Source organism: Myotis yumanensis, unplaced genomic scaffold (genome assembly GCF_028538775.1).
Source record: "Myotis yumanensis isolate MYYU_CA2020_CCGP unplaced genomic scaffold, mMyoYum1.0.hap1 SCAF_5, whole genome shotgun sequence".
Lineage (NCBI taxonomy): Eukaryota > Metazoa > Chordata > Mammalia > Chiroptera > Vespertilionidae > Myotis > Myotis yumanensis.
Window position 1 is genome coordinate 4,147,524 of NW_027223756.1, and position 7,781 is coordinate 4,155,304.

Here is a 7,781-nt window from a genome sequence, read left to right on the forward strand (position 1 = left end):
ATCTGCGACAGTGGCCTTCAATGCACTTTCCATACGGAACCTCCTGGGGGAGGGAGCGCCTCATTCGCAAAGGGCTCCCGTCCCCCTGAGCCTTCAGGACGCCTGCACCCCCCCCCCCCCCCAACTCCCCTGGCCTCCACAGAGGTCCCGGCCAGGAACCAGCGAATAGGAGAGATTTCTATTCTGCAGGCACATCCGGGCCGCGGGCACTGAAGGGCGTTCCTTCCGGCACCTCGAGTCCTCACCACTCCTGCCTCCAGCAGCAGGTCCCATCGGCTCTGCCTCAGAAACAGCCCCCAAATCATACCCCCTCCCGCCTCCACGGCCACCACCCTGGTCCTTGCCGCACGCTCTCTCCCTGGACCACGGTGATGGCCTCCCTGGGGTTCCCACCGGCCCCTGTCCAGCTCCGCAAACCAGCCAGGGGCTCTATGCTCATGTGGCCCCGTGCACCGCAGGAGTCACCCCAGCCCCCCGCGCGGCACAGGGCCTGCCCGTCTGGAACAGCGTCTGTGGGTAGAAGCGTCCGTGGACCTCAAGAGGCAGGGCTCCCCGAGGAAGACCCAGTGCCTTCGGGCTCAGGCTGAGGCCTCCAACATAGACATTATCACCCAAAGAGGTTACACGGAGACGGGAAAGCGTGCGTGTGCTAAAGACGTCCGTTTGTCGCAAAGCCAACCAAGCAGAACCCAGCCATGGGATGCTGTGTGTCAGCGGTTCTCAACCTTCCTAACGCCGCGACCCTTTAATACAGTTCCTCACGTGGTGGTGACCCCCAATTTCATTGTTACAAATTGAACATAATTAAAGCATAGTGATTAATCACAAAAACAATATGTAATTATATATGTGTTTTCCCATGGTCTTAGGCGACCCCTGTGAAAGGATCGTTCGACCCCCAAAGAGGTTGCAACCCACAGGTTGAGAACCGCTGTTGTGTGTGATTTGGGTCCTGGCGTCATTCAGTTCCCTTCCCCAGGAAGGTCTGGGTGTGTGTCTGCTCTCAGGCCCTGCAGCTGCCCCGGCTGCCAGACTCAGGCAGAGTCCCAGGCCGAGAGGGCAGGAGGGCGGGCTCCCTGCACAGGGTCCAGTCTTCCCGGCAGGCCTGCGGGCAGCTCTGCAGCCGGACTGCAGCTGCTGGCGCCCTCTAGTGGCCCATGCTGCGGGGACTTCAGTGCAGACCTCCTGGTCCCTTCCTATTGCGGCCCAGGCACCTGGTGACGCGATGTCACCGTTGATGCCACGGCTGTGGGTGCTGCCGCACTTCTCACCGGGTGGCTTCTTGCTTCTGCGCAGAGACCCTCGGGCCTCTCCAGGGTGCAGAGCCCCACGAACCTTAGGAGACACGATGCACGTCACCGGAGGGCGCCTGACGGGCCACATGGCAGAACCATCACAACATCAGGGAGCTGTCACCCCAGGTTGACAGAGGAGCAAGGGGACGAATCGACTGTCGAGTCACACGGCAGTGATAAAAGAATTCAGCCTCGGGCTCCTCTCTAGCCCTTTCTCCCCATCATCTCAGGTGCATTCATTCGGGGAGAGAGAAGGAACACCCCAAGCCCCGTCGGCACCAGCTCGGGGCCTGGGCACCTGCACCCGTTTCACTCATCCCGAGCCACCCGCGCCTGCAGCACCGCCGTCCATTCCCACCCGTCCGCTCCCTATCGACAGGCTGTTCACATCCACAAGGTTCCGGGACTCTCCGGCGCGGGGCCCACGGCGAGGCACAGGCCTGGTGAGGGCCTGGTGTCGGTTTGGAGGCCCTGGCATCGAAGACAGGGAGCCAGTGGACTGTGTGCTCACACACGGGCGGGGGTGAGGCCTGGGTACCGCCCGAAGCCTAGGGCAGCGTGGAGGGCCCTGAGGCACCGGGAAGGCCGGGGGCTAAGAAGTCGGGCTTCTGGGGCGGGCAGCTGGCCAGCAGGGTGCTCGGCTCTGACTTACTGCACTCTCACAGCCCCCCGGGGGTACCACTCAGGCCCCTCATCACAGACGAGGAGCCTGGAGAATGGAGAGCGAACAGGCCTTCCCAGGGACATGTGGCTTGTGGTGGAGAGGCCAGGCTTCCAAGTCCAGGCCCACTGGCTGCAGAGCCACCGCTGCTCACCCCGGGCGTGGGCCCGCAGGGGGGTGGGCGGCAGTGGAGGGCAGTGGCCATGGGAGCTTTGAGTTTCATAGGCTTTGGCCTTGTCCTGTTGATCTTTGCGAAGCATTGAAGGCTTTGGGTCAGGAGATGCTATCGGGTGGGTTTTATGAAGATGGATGGGAGACCCGCCGTGGGGAGCTGGCTGCCCTGATCCGGCCCAAGACCAGGGGAAGGACCGGCATGGGACACACCGAGCCGGAGAGGCCACTGGGACTCGGGGTGGGTGTGAGCCCAGAGCACAGGGCAGGGGAGTCTGGGAGTAAGACCCGGGAGTTAGGATGCAAGTTCAAGTTGAGACGGGGCGGGGGGGAGGGTAGGATGAAGCCAGAGAACCAGGATGAGGACCTGGGAGAGAACAGCAGGTGGACAAGGGGCCCGCCAGCCAGGGACGCGGCTGCTGTGCAGGATGGAGCTTCCAGGGGGAGGCAGTGGGGAGCACATTCGCATGAGGGGCCGGGACACCGGGCTGGGCCGGGCCGGGCCCACGCTCCTCTCTGCCCCTGAGTCCAGGAGGGAGAGGGGTCAGGATGCAGGACGTTGGACTTGGTTCCCAGCGACTCAGCCCCATGAACTCCAAACTCCCTCTCCATCTGGAAGCAGAAAATGATTTGCAGTGCTCAGCTGCTTACAAAGGCCTGGTTTGCCCGTCACATTATTTGACAGAAATGGGCCGTGAAATGCCTGCTAATTGCTACAAGATTTCACAGGAGCGAGGCCCGGGAGGGAGGTGCCTGTCAGACTTCCATGTGGGGCGCGGAGCTGGCCGATAGCAGCGCGTAATGGGCCCGCTCCCTGCTCCTCGGGCTCCAAATTGCCAGGATCATCTTCTCCGGTGAAAGAAGGTGAAGCTTCTAAAAATGGGCAATTATGACATATTCACTTCATTGTTGTCAGGAGAGCTAAACCCCAGTTACCCAGCTATTTGGCGGGTATGAAGGCACTCAGCCATTGTGGGCTCCCCGCCGCCGGGCCCCAGGGAGGTTTCTCTGCCGGCATAATCCTGCTTCATCCCTCCCGCGCCCCTGACAAGTCTCTGCAGGGCTCTTCCCTCATGTCCTGTTCTCCCCTCCTCCCCGCCCCTCACCTCCCCCCACCCCCCCTTTTCCAAATAGCTGGTCACAGAGGAGCGGGAAGTGCTGGGCTCGGACTGCATGCCCCCCTGTCTGGGCCTCAGCAGGCCCCTTGGATCGCGTCACCCCCTGATCTCAAACCTCCACAGCTCCCACCGCCCAGCAAAACGCCATTTCCTGTAGAACTTGACCCACACTTCCTTCCGGTCTCATCGTTCTCCCCATTCCGTGATGCATTTGCTCATTCACTCCGCACACAGATATGGAGCAAGTTGTAGGCACTGGGCATTGGAGGACGCGCTGGAGGAGGAGGGGTGGGCAAGGAGGCAGGGCATCCTCAGAGGGCGGGGGTGCCCTTGGCCGGAGCAGCTTCAGTGGCTTGGAGGGTGCAATGCCCAGTGGGTGCTGCTTCCGGGGAGAGTGGAGGAGGCACGAAACACTGAGGGTAGAAACATTGTCAAGAAGTTTTGCTGCAAAGGGGAGCAAAGAAACGGGGCTGTAACCTGCCGGGCAAGGGGAATAAGAGAAGTGGTCTTCGTGTTTGTTTGCCTTTTAAGAAAGTAAGATGTCCCGGCCGGCGTGGCTCGGCGATTGAGCATCGATCCATGAACCAGGAGGTCACCGGTTCCATTCCAAGTCCGGGCACATGCCCTGGTTGCGGGCTCGATCCCCAGTGTGCAGGGTGCAGGAGGCAGCCGATCAATGATTCTCTCTCATCATTGATGTTTCTGTCCCTCTCCCCCTCTCTCTTCCTCTCTCTGAAATCAATAAAAACGTATCAAAAAATAAAAAGAAAGTAAGATGAAAAAACAGTGGATGTAAAGCCAAGATAGGGAAGGAATGACTCTCTAATAGATTCACAACTGGAACCAGTCCATGAACTTACATTATAAAGTAGCCTCAGGGACTGGGGGTCTAAATTGCTGGGGGGGGGGGATTATTATAAGGTTAGTCTGTGGCCCACAAGTGGAAACGGCTTCTTCTAGAATTTTGCACCATTTCAAGTCCATGACAGTGGCCTGGAGCGTCCCAGGTCATGCCCATCTCAGGTAGAAAGGGTGCGAGGGGTCCCCTGTCTCAGGGCCTGGACTGGGGGGGTTCAGGCAGTACAAGTGTGCATCAGGCATTAGTCCAAGCATGGCACGCATCCTCCCTCTTTTAGGTCTTGTTCTGGCGGCCTGAGCTGAGATACCACGGGTGTCTCGAATTCACCAACGCAATTTAATTCCCAAATTCTGATTTGTAGGCACACTGAGAGTAGAAACATCTAGTTCCCAACTTCAGGCACAAAACTGTGCTGACCCAAACCAGTGCCAAAAACAAACAGACAGACGTGTGTTTAGACATCAGTGAGCTTGTCTTTGCCTTCCCCTGACTGTTCCCGGTTAGATCCGTGGTCTCCTGGCTCAGCAGGCGTCCTGATTCTCGTGGGCAGCCAGGCCCCCGGAATCATTAACGTGGCACCTGACACCAGAGAGCATCTCCGTGGAGCCCGGGCCTCTCACATCTCAGAGGCCAACTCGGCGACACATCTGATGGGGAGACCACAGCTGCCAAGAGCTGGGCCAAGCTCGTTTTTGAAGAAATGGCCACTGGACTCCGTGAGTCCCATCTGATGTGGAGTCTCGGCCAGATTAGCCTTTTCCCAGAAACAGCAGCCCCTGTTTCATCACGTGGACGCAATGCACTGAGGAGAAGCCACTGCCCAAGGTCACGCCAAGGGCAGGACCAGGCCCCTCCCAGGCTCAGAGGCCCCGGAAACAAGACCAGATGGACCCAAAGAAGGAAGACCTGCATCTGTTTCTCTCGGCCAAGAAGGGGGGACTAAGTCTTCCCAGGCCCGTATTCCTCGTTCACTTTAAATTCCACAAGTAATACATGACTATCGCTTCCCTCAAAAACAGTGTCAAATGGCGGGCAACGCTGATGTCCCTTCCGACCTCCGTGCTGAACCCTCTCCCCAAAGGTCTCACTCCCATCATCATTGTGATGTCACCGCCCCCCCCCCCAACTCCTCTGCATCCGTGCAAACATCTGTGTGAGAACCTTAAACACAGCCTAGCACTGCTCAGTGTGGTGTCTGTACCAAGTAGCACCGTTCTCCCCGGTGTCTGAACGTTGGCTTTCCGCCCAACGTATGACTCCGACCCTCTGTGAGCCCGTGTAGCTCTGCCTGGGTCTTTTCATCTGGCACATTGTGTCCGTGTGTGTACCCCGGCGTCATTGATCCACCCGCTATCCGAGGGTCAGGTCTTTCACCACCGCGAAGAACCCTCGCGTCTGCCTCTTGGTGCTCACGTGGGAAGGTTCTTAGAAGGCACCACCATGGACGTGCTGGCCATGGGGGAGCGGAGGGGGGGAGCATGCTCTTAGCTTTCCTGGATGGCGCCCACTGCTTTCCAGAGGAGCCGTTTGTCCGCACTCACCAGCCTCCGGGGCCAGACTCCCGCTTGATGGGAACAATGGCTGTCAACTGCCCTAGAGGCTGGGCGCCCTGTAACCGCTCAGAGGCATCTCCTGTGTGTGCATTGCTGGCTAATAGCCTTTGCACATCTTCCTATTGAGCTGCTTACCTTTGCTCCCAGCCCGTTTAGAAAGACATGAAAGCACTAAGCCCTGCTGAAACGACGTGAGTCACAGCTCAGCTATCTCGGCCTGGCCTGCATGAAAGCAGGATTTGCAATGTTGTTTTTAAAGGGCGGGGTGGTGAGGCTCGAGGGGCCGTGGGGGTGACAGGCAGATCCCTGGTGAAAGGAGGCCTCACGGGAACTGGGCACGGGACGCGGAGGGTGTGGAGGGCTTGAGTCAAACCTGCAAATCCCTCCGCTGATGATCAGATGCAGGGCTGAGGCCACACGGCGCGGGCGTGCCGGCTGGAGAGGCTCCTGTCCGCACAACCAGGGGAAAACCATTCATTAATGACTTTTACATGGATCGCCATTTGGGATACTAACACGTGGGGTGTATTAAGTTAAGGAAAATACATCACTAAAACCAATGTTCACTGTTCTCCACAGAGCATGGGCAGACGGGGGGGGGGGGGGGGGGGGGGGAGGGGGGGGGCCGCGGGAAACGTAGGACAAATAATGCCACACACCACACAGCCACAGGGGGTTCTTCACGGGAGCAGCCTGTTCAGGTCACACCCGCCAGAGCCACCCTCCATCTCCAGATCCCTAGACAGGCGGGAGACGCGCCGGGCAGCTTGCTCAATTCATTGGAGTGTTGCCCCTGCACAGAAAGGTTGCAGGTCCCATCCCCAGGTGGGGCGTGTAGGGGAGGCAACTGATCAGTGTCTCTCTCTCTCTCTCTCTCTCTCTCTCTCTCCCTTTCTCTCTCTCTCTCTCCTTCCTTCTCCCCTCCTCCTTCTCTCCCTTCCTCTCTCTCCCTCTCTCTCTCTCTCTCTCTCTCTCTCTCTCTCTCTCCTGCCTTCTCCCCTCCTTCCTCTCTCCCTTCCCCTCTCTCTCTCTTCTCTCTCTCTCAAAAAAAAAATCAATTAAAAAATATACCCTTGGGAAGATGGCGGCATAGGTAAACACCGGAGACTGCCGCCGTGGACAACCACTTCAAAAATACAACTAAAAGTCGGAGCAGACATCAACCAGAACCACGGGAAGGCTGGCTGAGGAGAGTCTCTTCAACTAGAAGGAAAAACAACAGCATTCCGACGCTCAGCGGAGGCGCAGTGTGGAAAATTTAAAGGTACGGCGGTGCGGTGGTGAGGGTGCGCGCGCAAAGCGGGCTGGCGGCTGAGGGCGCGATTGTCGTTTTCAATCAGGAGCGAATCTCAGACTCTGGGCTACAGATCCGGGCGAGTCTCTAGGGACCCAGACTCAAACGGGAGAAGCGGGACTGTCTGGCTACGGCCCCTCCGAGGTTTGCAGCGATTGCTGGGACAGAGAGGCAGAGCCCCTGGGGACGGACTGAGAGCGGCCATAGCTGCTCCCTCCCCCCCGCCCTGTTGATCCCGCCCACCCAAGCTCTGCGCACAGCCATTTGCCGATCGCCTCAGGCAAGGGCTGGACTAGCGCCTCCCCTGAGGACTGAAGTTTTCCCACAGCTGATTTCCAACGCCAGTTGGCCTGGTGGTCAAATCCCCTCTAGTGTTAACTACAACAATTAAGGCTTGGCTAGAACAAGACTGCGCACAGAGACCACAAGGGGGTGCACCAAGAAAGCATAAAAGATGCGGAGACAAAAAAACATGACAGAAATGGAGGATATGGAGCTAAGAATCGCAATTTTGAGGGCTTGCCATAAATTTGTGCAGAGCCTCACGAAAACTAATGAGACCCTCGATGCTACGATAAAGAAATTAGAAAGTAAGCATACACGGACTGAAATAAAGAATATTATACCCAATAGCAGACCAGAGGAGCACAAGAATCAAACCAAAGATTCGACAAAAAACACCCAATTGGAAAAGCAAAATGAAAAAAGAATCCGAAAGTGTGAAGATAGTGTAAGGAGCCTCTGGGACAGCTTTAAGCGGACTAATATCAGAGTCATTGGAGTGCCAGAAGATGAGAGACAGCAAGATATTGAAAACCTATTTCAAGAAA